The sequence below is a fragment of the Macrobrachium rosenbergii genome, chromosome 12 (genome assembly GCF_040412425.1).
Source record: "Macrobrachium rosenbergii isolate ZJJX-2024 chromosome 12, ASM4041242v1, whole genome shotgun sequence".
Taxonomy (NCBI): domain Eukaryota; kingdom Metazoa; phylum Arthropoda; class Malacostraca; order Decapoda; family Palaemonidae; genus Macrobrachium; species Macrobrachium rosenbergii.
Window position 1 is genome coordinate 91,499,048 of NC_089752.1, and position 12,525 is coordinate 91,511,572.

Sequence of the window (12,525 nt, forward strand, 5' to 3'; positions counted from 1 at the left end):
ACATCCCCTTACTTTGATAACCCTCCTGCTGTGCCTTTTCTCTGTGGTATTCTCAGTGTTTCAGAATGTTGTTGGAGATGTTTTGAATGACCTAGTATCTGACCCGAGGTTATTTTTAAGTAAAAAAAACACCTGCCGAAAGCCTGCATAAAGTCAGTCTCAGCCTAGCCTTCCCTTGCGGCAGAAGTGTCGCCCTCCTATGCCGATCGAGTTGCCTTTGTCCTCAGCACACGTGCCTAACTGGAGCTTAGACCACAAGCAGTCTGGCAGCAAGATGCCATTACATTGTTGAATGAAGAAAAGTCCAGTCATCCAGCCATCATTGCAACAGTACATTTGCACGGGCTTATCCACGGTACGTCTGAAGTTCCCTTTTCCTCCGATTGAATCTTATTTAATTTCACAATTTCCTCCCACCACTAAATGCCTTTTTAGAATTCCATTACCATTGTTTTGTGTGTGTCTGTGTGATATAACTTTGTGACTTAATTGTTCCTTGTTCATAGTGAAGAAAGTTATTCATTCCTCCCATGTGCCATTAATGCTAGGGAATTACTTTATCATTCATGAAGCTTTACCTGGAATTATTCTATTTCCAGATATGGGGTATCTCGTTAAACTAGCCTCCTCCATCACCATTCTTACCTAGTGGAAAAATACTGCCATCAGGAGGTAGTAGTGTTACCATTGCAATATTGTGAGCTAATGTTCTGTACTGAAGTTCAAAGGATCCCACTGTGTTTCTTGAGGGTCAGGCTCCGTTGTGCTGTAAACTTTGTATGATTACTTTTATTCTGAGAGCTTAGTAGAATTTTATTTGCTGTTAAGTTGTATCAGAGACGAGCTTTATTCAGAATAGTATGAGTGATTCAATTTTCATTTGCCATACTGTATCTGTGAATTAAAGTAAACTCCTATAAGTAACCAAGAGCTTTCTGTGGCGGCCTTTTCTAGTATTTATATAGGTGTTAGAGCCTATCCAGGTGTTTCTGCAGTGTCTAGTAAAATCCCTATACACCTGTCCCATTCCCGTGTCTAAATATATGTTAAGTCTTTTGATGAACTATGTGCTGGCCTGTGAAAGGCATATCCAGCGCAGGTGCATTTATGCTGATGTTGGAGGTTTCCACAGTTAGACACAGAGGGTATCTGACAGGTTCATTTGTGCTTTCTGATCGTGGCCAAAGTGCATGGAGACAGTGTGACAGATTGATGGAAGAATTGTGATCCTTCAAACATTGAACCGGTGTCATCACACTTCCAGGAGGGGCTATTAAGTGAGTACATGCATGTGCCCACTCTCAAATTGTATATTGAGAGGAACATACAATAGGTATTGACTTTGATTTGCAGCTGGGTGTGATTAGTGGCAGTGTTAGTGGATAACAACAGACACTGTGTGATTGTTTCTTTGCGGCCTTAGGAAGAATTCTGGGTTCGTCCTGTGAGGATGAATATTTTGGAAGTGGTGTTCTTTAACATACTACAAGACATTAACTTTGGTCTAGAATAATTATGACCTCTTTATTTCATTTGATGACCAGGGTGTTAGTCACTAGCATTGTTTGGTCTAGAATCATTATTTCAATTGATTGTGAATCTCAATTTCCTCTAGTTGTGATTTCCATTTATATGAGGTTTGAATCACTCCATTTCATAATTGTAGCTTTTGCTGAAATATTTTCATTAAATTTGCAAATAAAGTCTAGTTTTGTATCTCTGTGTATCATTCCAGTGGGCCTTTGTCTGAGGTTAGATACAGGGAGAGGAGTTGATGAGGGAGAAGGAATGTGCTGACCCAGTGCTGGGCCATCACTACTGGAGAATCTTAGGAATGTAGGATGATATGATGCTGTTCTTAAAACAGATGCAGTAAAAGATTATGACCCTAATTGACCTTGTGTAGGGTCATAACAGTGTGGTGGGGAGCAGTAATAGACATGAATGGATAGTCAAGTAGGTAAACAGGTAGGGTATAGGTTACGCTTCTGAAGAGACATATCTTATTAATAGTATTATCGGAATCTCAGAATAGGATTTGATGGTTCAGCAATTTGGTTTAGGGAGGTGTGAAATGCACTAGTTAGTCTTTCTTGAGCGCGAGTGTGTGTGTGTTTTATGATGCGTCATGGGGCGCAAGGTTTTGGTGTGTTTATAGGTATTTCGGGACTTTGGTTCATATTGGGGAATGTTTGGGGAAGGGGGGTGTGCGCAGCGTATTTAACTGCAGTACCTTGACCGCTTGTGTGTGGTAAAACACGCAAAAATGCGCATTTTTTTCTCTCTCTCTTTGGTGGAAGGATTTTTGCACCATCAAGTAGAGGCATACGTGTTATTTTTTTTTATTGTTAATTTTAGTGTCAGATTTGAAGTGTACAAACTGGTTAAGGGAGGCAGGTGGGTTGCTTTTTGATTGCACTGCAACTAATATCGAGCAGTGGCAGTAGTGACATCATCCCCCGAGTGACGTGTCAGCAACGTCATTAGTTTGGGCAGAGTTTCTTGCCTTCTTCGCCATCCTCTATGCAGACCATTTGAATTTTGGCTGTAGCTTGTGTGTTTTGTTTTTTTTTATATAGCAATAGACAGTTTGCATTGGCATTTAGGGTTTAATAAAGGGATTATTTAATTATTGATTGTATTATCTCTGGGGACTTGATTATTGGCAAATAATTTACTTGACAGTTGTTGAGTAACTGAGTAAACATTTATTATGGAAGTGTGTGTACATTGCTTATATTTTTCAATTTTTTTTAATAGTTACGTACGTGTTTTATTTTGGGTACATACATCCGTGTAAGCAAATGGGGAAGCTGTTGCTGTAAGCTTATTCGGCAATTATTGCCTTGACGACTGGAGAGGTGGACACGCCTCCGAAGTTTTGCACTCAGCATTTTTTTTTGTGTGTGCTTTGGCAGATCATGGATGTGTTAGGGAGATAGGGAGGGGGAAGATAGTGAGGGGAAGATATTGAATTCTTTTCCTTTTTCCCTCTCTTGCTTCTTCTGTTTGCTCGAGTCCTGTTTTCTTTACAAGAGGGTAGACTCCCATTCTCTTTGCTTGAGGGGGAAGTGTTTTTTTTTATTGTTTACCCTTGTTTTCTTTACCTGAGTCAGCTGTGCCCTTGGCCCACCCCTTTTTTCCCCCTATGGGGTTTTGATTTAATTGTGGTTTTAATTAGTTTTTTTATTTTGTTTTTGGGGATTAATTGTTAGAGTAATGGGAATTAGCATTGTGGGTTTCTTACTGTGTGGAATTCTTTCAGGGAGAATTGTTTTGTTTCTTGTGTTTTTTCTTTAAGGGGTGTCCTTTCTCAGGACTTAGGAAATTTTGTATTTGTGATCAGCCAAGAGTGAGTCAATGGGAAAGCTGCGAAAATGGCAAGAGGAAATAGTGATCAGAGATTCCTTAGGTCAACCTGTGGTTGTGTAGGGCGCAGAGATTCAGTCCACAGTTTGACGGGTTTCGTTGAAATTCAGAAGAGTCAAAGGTCTATGGTTGGGTTGAATTCTCGGGCCCCATGGGTTTGCTGTTTTAATTGTAATATGCACGGACACATTAAGAGATTTTGCCATGTTAAATATTGTGCTGGTTGTTTTTATCTTGTGTTTTTCCATCTTGAGACAGTAACAACGGTACACCTACATTTCCGAATTTTGGCAGCTTGGGTAAGACAGTTCCCCAAGTGGATTTTTCGATGAGATCTAGTAATCGGTGAGCATTGTCTAAAGACCGATCAGGTGTAAAGGAAAGCTGGATGGGTGTTTCTTGTGATATAGGACTTCTGGGGGAACCCTCAGAGGCAAAGCCAGTGGTAAAAGGGCCTGTGTATGGGGCATATGTAAGGGTTTTTATAGATACAGGCGCCTCTGTTAATTTGATGAATTTTGAGTTGTTCCAATCGATGTTTTCCGATTGTTCTTTAAGACCTGCTAAAGAGACAGTATGTGATTTCCAAGCTAATAGGTTACAGGTTTTTGGATACTAGATGTGGATTTTCTCTTTGTTTTTAAGAACCATCTCTGGTTAATAGGGGGCTGCTTTGGGGAATCTTTGATGGTCATCCAGCATGTTGAGACAAAATATCTTAGTTTATACAGGGATATTGGTATAACTGTGGGAGTACTTGGTGTGTTTGTGCCTTGTGAGGGGATGGATGTGAGTGTGATGGATGATGATAATGGCTCAGGGGTACATGAGAATTTGGCCGTGGATGCTGAACATGTATTGGTGGTGGTTTATAGGAGTTTTTGTCGGATGATGTGGTTCTTGGTCCATTGATTGATTAACAGTATAATGGTAGGCATGCATTTCAGAATTTTGGTACCTCAGATAAAAAAGTCCCTCAAGCAGATTATTTTAGGGGATCTTGTGACTGGCGGGCATTGTCTAAAGACCGATCAGGAATAGTTTTCTCGTTCAACTTCCTAAAGTCCACACAAACTCGGACTAAACCATCCTTCTTATTCACTGCCCACAATGGGAAATTAAAAGACGAGGAACTGGGCCTTACAATGTTTTCTTCCTCCACCTATTAACCTCTTGCTCTACCTGTTCTCTAATCTGAAAATGAATCCTATATGAAAGAATAAAAATAGGCTTAGTCTTGTCCCAAACTGAACCTTGTGTTCTAACACATTTGTTAACCCTAACTTATCCCCTTTGAGTGCAACTATGTCTGCAAACTCAGCCAGAACATCTTCCACACCCCCAGCATATTCTTTATAATCAGCATTGGCTAAATGATCCCTAAAAACCTGGCCCCTAGCCCGTAAAAATGCTTCTGTAAAACTAAAAAATCCCCGACAACAACCTCTGAATTATCTTCATCGACCCAGTCAACAAAGTCGATTGCATAAGTACTCTTCTGATAATTGCGAACTAATTCATTACTGTTTAGCAATTCTACCCAAGTATCCCCTGAACTCGACACCGTGTTTATAGAACCTGTACACACTATCCCCTTCAGCTTTTAACTACACTCATCCACACTCACCTGTCTGGATTTATGCACTCCTTTAACTCAAACTTTCACCCCAGCAACCATACCAGGACCCAGAACCACACCATCCGACAAAACTCCCTTATATATATAACACTTCTTACCCACCGACACATGTTCAGCATCCACCCGCAAATTCTCACATACACCCGGTCCATCATCATCATCCATCACACTCACATCCGTCCCCTCACAAAGTGTAAACTCACCAGGTACTCACACAGTTATATCACATACTCCAGGTGCAAACACACCAGGTACTCACACAGTTATACTACATGCCCCTGTATTAATTGAGATTTTTCATCTCTGGCATGCTGGATGACCCAGTAACAAAGTATTCCCCAAAGCAGCACCTCGTATAACCAAAATGGTTCTGTAAAAGTCTACCCCCAAGAGATGAATCCACATTTACGTGTCCCAAAACTCGTAACCTATCTGCTGAACATCACATACTGTCTCTTTGGGTCTCAAGAACACAAGGTCAGAAAGACTCGCCTTATCTGAATTCAAAACATAATTCATCAAATTAATAGGGACAAGAGGTATCTATAAAAACCTTCCATTTGTTATCCCATGTGGGCACAGACCATGGCTTAGTCAGTTTGTGTGAAGTCAGTTTTCCTTTGCAACTGATCGGTCTTTAGACAATGCCCGCCAATCACAAGATCCCCTAAAAAAATCTGCTTGAGGGACTTTTTTATCTGAGCTACCAAAATTCTGAAATGCATGCCTACTGTTTCGGAGATGGACAAGACCACCAAGGATGCCCATAACTCCTACAACCACCACAATATTTAACACGGCCAAATGTCTTAATGGGTCCCTGCATATTACAATTAAAACAACAAACTTGTAGGGCCCGAGTACTCAACCCAACCATCGACCTTTGGCTATTCCGAATTTTAACAAAACCCTTCAAACCGTGGACTGAATCTCCACACCCTACACAACCATATCCTGACCTAAGGAATCCCTGATCACTTTTTCCTCTCCTCATTTTCGTTGCTGTCCTCCTCGTAAATAAATCCGTTAACTTATTCTTGGCTGATCACAAATGCAAATTTCCCAAGTCCTGCGAAAGGACACCCCTCAAAGAAAAAACACAAGAAAAAACAATTCTCCCTGAAAGAATTCCCACACAGTAAGAAACCCAGAATGTTAATTCTCTTTACTCTAACAATTAATCACCAAAATACAAAAGAAAGTACTAATTGAACCCAGAATTAAATCCAAAGCTAATTAAATCTAAAATTCCATGGGGAAAAAAACGGGCGGGCCGAGCGCACAGCTGACCGCAAAGTAGGTCATGATGAAGTTTGCATCTTCAAGGGCAAACAAAAAAATAACACTCAGTCCCACCCCTCAAGTAAAGATAATAGAAATCTACTCTCACTCATGTAAAGAAAACGGGACTTGAGCAAATGGACACAATAGAGAGAGAGAGAGAGAGAAAGGAAAAGAATTCGTTCACCTCCCTTCAGTGCAATACCTCCCCCCTAACACCCCAAGACATCCATGATCTGACGAAGTATCCAAATATATATAAATAATTAAAAATAAATGGAAATAAATAAATAAAAATAAATAAATAAATGAAAATAAAAAAATAAATGGAAATGAATGAATAAAAATGAATGAAAAAAAAATTAAAATTAACAAGTACATAAAAATAAGTAAATAAATTAAAATAAAAAAAATATAAATATATAAATAAAAATAAATAAATAAATATAAATAAAAACAAAAAACTAAATATAAATGGAAACAAATAAATAAAAATAAATAAAAAAAAAATAAATAAACAAAAATAATTAAATAAATAAAACTTAAGATAAATAAAAATAACAAAATAAATAAAAATAAATAAATAAAAAATAAAAATAAATACATAAATAAAAATAAAAAAATAAAAAAATAAATGAATAAAATTAAATAAATAAATAAAAATAAATAAATAAAAACAAATAAATAAAAAATAAATAAAAAAAATAAAAATAAAAAAATAGAAATAAATGAAAATAAAAAAATAAAAAATAAATAAATAAAAATGAATAAATCAATAAACAGATAAAAATAAATAAAAATAAATGAATAAAAAAAAAAAAATAAAAAATATATAAATAAAAATGAAATAAAAAGAAAGAAAAATTAATAAAAATAAATACAAATGGATAAATAAAGAAAAATATATGAAAATAAATAAATAAATAATAATAAAAAAATTAAAATAAATTAAAATAAATAAATAAAATTTATCAGTAAATAATAATAAATAATTAAATATAAATAAATAAATAAATAAATAAATAAAAATAAATAAATAAAATAAACAATAAAAAAATTAAAATACAAATATAAATATATAAATAAAAATAAATAAATAAATGAAAATGAATAAAAAAATATAAAGAAATAAAAATAAATAAATAAATAAAATAATAATAAATAAATAAAATAATAATAAATAAAATAAATAAATAAATAAATAAATAAATAAAGATAAATAAATAAATAATAAAATAAATGAAAATATTTAAATAAATAAAAAGATAAATAAAAAAATAAATAAGTAAAAAGGTAAAAAAAAAGAAATAATTAAATAAAAAATAAATACAAATAAATAAATAAATGAAAATAAATAACTAGAAATAAATAAATAAAAAAAAAATAAAAAAAAATTTAAGTAAATAAAAATAAATAAATAAATGAATAAAAAGAAATAAATAATAAAAGTAAATAAATAAATAAAAATAAATAAATTAAAGTAAATAAATTAAAATAAATAAATGAAAATAAAAAATAAATATAAACGAAAATAAATAAATAAAAAATAAATGTATAAATAAAAAAAAATTAAATTAATAAATAAAATAAATATATAGGAAATTAATAAATAAATAAAAAATAAATAACTGAATAAATAAAAATAAACAAATAAAAAAATAAATAAATAAATAAATAAATATTAATAAAAAATAAATAATAGTAAATAAATAAATGAAAATAAATAAAAATTAATAAATAAGTAAACAAAAATAAATAAATAAATAAATAAAAATAAATAACTAAAAATAAAAAAATAAATAAATAAAAATAAAAGAAAATAAATAAAAAAAAATAATTAAAATAAAAAAATAAATAAAAATAAATAAATAAAAATAAACAAATTAAAATAAGAAATAAATAATTAAATATAAATAAATAGAAATAAATTAATAAAATCAAATAAATAAGTAGAACTAAATAAATAAATAAAAATAAATGAAAATATGTAAATATATAGAAATAAAAAATAAAAAATAAAAAAATTAAAAAAATAATGAAATTAAATAAGTAAAAATAAATAAATAATAAAAATATATAAATAAAAAATGAAATTAAATATAATAAGTATATAAATATATAAAAATAAAAAAATAAAAAAATAAATGAATAAAAATAAATAAATAAATAAATATAAATAAATATACTGATTAAAATAAGTGAAAATAAATAAAAATACTTAAATAAAAAAAATAAAAATAAACAAATAAATAAAAATAAAAAAATTAATAAAATAACAAAATAAGAAAATAAAGAAAAAAATAATAAATAAATAAAAATAAAAAATAAAAAATAAATAAAATAAATCAAAATAGATAAATAAAAAATGAAAATAAAATGAAAAAATAAATCAATCCAATCAAAATAAATAAATAAAGTAAATGAAAATAAAAAAAATTAAAATAAATAAATAAATAAAAATAAATAAATATAAAATAAAAATACGTAAAGAGAAATTAATAAATGCAAATGAATAAATACGAATCGCTGACCACCTGGAGAATGACACATTGTTTGCACTCGGGCACGACGTGGCCGGAGCCCTTAAAAGGAAGAGACAGCAGTAGGCAATAAGCAGTTAGTAGTGTGAGGAGGAGGCATGCAGTAGCAGTCATAGGGGACAGCCAGACACGTGGGCGAGTGGTATATTTGCTGAGACCTTTATTCTCCCTTGCCCGACTCCAGTCATCCTCGGGGTACAGGCGTGCATGTTCGGTGTCGCCCCTTGTCATTCTTCGCCCAGAGACCGCTTCCCTAAGGTAAAAGTGCGAAGATAAAATTTTCAGTCACGACAGTTTGCCCGCTAGAAAGTTAGGGTACCAGTATTTTCCACTTCTGTCCTTGTGTCCAGTTTATCCAGCGCCATTCCAATGTCCTGTGTTCAAGGGTAAAGTGGTCATTCATTCCTCGAGTCTTTGGCACCCTCAGTGCAGACTCGAGTCATATTCGGTGTTATATTGTTCCTTTACTGTCGTGTAATGTGTAAATCTCTCTTGCAGAGGGACCTATTTGCAGTGGACTCATCTTGGACTGTGCCTTGCCCTTAGTAAGACTCCAGTAGAAGGATCTTCAGTCGTTGCAAACCCTTTATCAATTTACTTATCCATTTTCCCTTCAAATGCTTTCCTTTGTAAATATAATTCTTTGATTTATCCCAAATGTTTACGTAACATTTCCTTGTGAAGTAGGCCTTCAGCTCAAAATTCACCCTTTTTCTTTTTTTACAATTTCCCGCTACATGAAGTCAGAACTCCAGAGTCCAATTAAATAAGTTTCCATCCTTTGGCCTGTAAAAAATACCATAAACCCAGGGAAATACGTAAAAAATATATACAATATATATATATATATATATATATATATATATATATATATATATATATATATATATATATATATATATATATATATATATATATATATATATATATATATATATATATACACACACACACACACACACACAACCATTAGGCTACAATTGTTGTTTAATATCCAGTTCGCGAAACTTCTTGAATACCACCATAAGGGAAATATACTGTAGTGTTAATGGTTTGGTGTCAAGAGATTCGAACACTCGACAGTACTAACCAACGACCTCCAGTCGACGTGCAGGATTTGTACTTAGCGTTGGCAGCTACGTGTTCCAAACGTACCAATCGGCTGTCATGGTACGGGTGGGTTAATAAATTTTACGCTTGTTGGAACCACTAATTCGGTCTAAATTTTTTTAAGTTGTCATCACCCCGGAGAATCTCTAATTTTTCTTTTATTAGAAAACTTCCTAGACGGATCAATATTCAGTTATGATTCACCGAGAGAACATTTCATTTATTTTATGCATGAAGTTTAGATGGGCTGAACATCCCCGACCGCTATTAATATTGCAGATGTGTTGAGAAATGGCACTTCTTGGTATAGCTTTCTCGTGTAAGAAAACTTCCGATATATGCTGGTGAAATTACCATACAAATGTTATGTAATAAACTTTTTCTTTTCTCTATATTATGAGGGTCTTGGGGTCCTTTCACCCATCTTTGCTGTTTCCCCATTTCATTGATAAAGATTCCATGCTAGGGGAGCTTGATCTGTAAGTTTATTGGTCTTTCTGGTTTTTCATTATGTATAATAATAATAATAATAATAATAATAATAATAATAATAATAATAATAATAATAATAATAATAATAATAATAATAATATATTTATATTTTTATAGCTTCTTTTAATGTACTACATCAATACTGAAACCTACAAGAGGAATTCTGATATATACGACAGACAAAATTTTGTTGCGTTGTAAATATATACTGTTTTATAATAATAATAATAATACTAATAATAATAATAATATATTTATTTGTTATAATTCCTTTTAAGGTGCTGTATAAATACTGAGGGAAATCTAAAGGAGAATTCTGATAGACGGTAGACAACAGTTTGTTTCGTTATAAGTATAAACTGTCTTTAATAATAATAATAATAATAATAATAATAATAATAATAATAATAATAATAATAATAATAATAATAATAATAATATATGTTTATCTTTTATAACTCCTTTTAGGTATTATCAGTACTGTAAACTAAAGAGGAATACTGAAATAGACGATAGACAAAAAATTTTATTTGCGTTCTGAATAAATACTTTTTGTTTGAATTCATGGATCTGAACAATTGTTATTATTCCTATAACCATAAATATATCTGCTCTTTTTTCTTTGCTCATTCGCTACCAGTTTATATCTTTCTTTTTTTATGTTTCCATTATAATAAAAGGATCTTCACTCATCTCAGGGTTGCTTCCTATCTCGGCGGGATGATTAGTACTTAAACTTGTTCTATAAAATATACATGCACTCTTTACTTATACATATTATAGTTCTTTTACTGATATGGGAAATACATAGACTTCTGTGACGTGAAATTTAGCGTTACAGATAATACTTATTTTCTGCTAGGGTCAAGATAGACTGTATAGAGAAGCGGGTTGGAGAAAATATGCTAATCAGCTTTTCGTGTCCTAGTAACGAATTTGGGAGTAAAAGGGAGACCACATGAACCTCATTATTCGGATGAGTGATGTGATTACGCAAGTTTAGTTAAATTTCCCGTTTATTATTATTATTATTATTATTATTATTATTGTGTATTATTATTATTATTATTATTATTATTATTATTCAGAAGATGAACCCTATTCATATGGAACAAGCCCACAGGTCATTGACCTGAAATTTAAACTTCAAGAATATAGTTTTCATTAGAATATGAGGTAAAAAGAAGGCCAGGAATACAAAAGAAAGGGTGCTTATTAAAAAAAAAAAAGAAAAAGTAAATTAACAAATTAATAAATAGATAAAATTAAAGTAAAGTATTAAAATACAAGGAGAATTCTATTAGGGTAGTGATGCATCTTTGTTTGAACTTATGAAGTTCCAATTGCGGTATTTTCTGACACTTTCATTAGTTGTTTCTCAAAAGTAAGGTCTTGGTCAAAAGTTACATCAAGAATAGTTACAGCTTGAGACTCTTTCAGCAGAGTCCCATCCACCTGAGGGGGAGGATGGGTTGGAAAATCTGTATTAGATCTGCTAAGCAATAGCTTCATGTAACGATTAAGACTAATGGCAGCTTCATTTCTTATAAGTGGAGACTTTACCACACCCACAAGTACTGTACCACCGGCAAACTGAACAATCTTGTTTTCCAGGCCAACAACCACATCACTTGTATACACAAAAAGTAACGGTGGACCGTTACTACACTGTGAAACTCAAGGCACAATAGGTCTTGGTCGCTAAAGATCTGTAAGGATACCTTGAAGTAAACCTAAAACATATCTATCCACTCCAAGATTCAGAAGTTTATAAAAAGACATCTTGTGATTTTCTAGATCGAAAGCAGCACTACAAACTGTTTGAATTACTCAACAATCAAAAAACCTTATCAAGGTTCTCTTGTAAAGGGTACGTAAAATCTAAAAGAGCATCATAGGTACCTAACTGCTTCCTATAGACTTAGTAACTATCAGCTAACAATCCCTTAGATTCAACACAATTGTACAGTGGCTTAAAAAAGAATTTTAATGCAACTTTGGAGAGCACAGGGATAATAGAAATTGCCTAGTTGTTGCTGCAGTCTGCAGATAGGCCACTTTTTGGAAAAACACTCACTAATCATGCGTTCATCT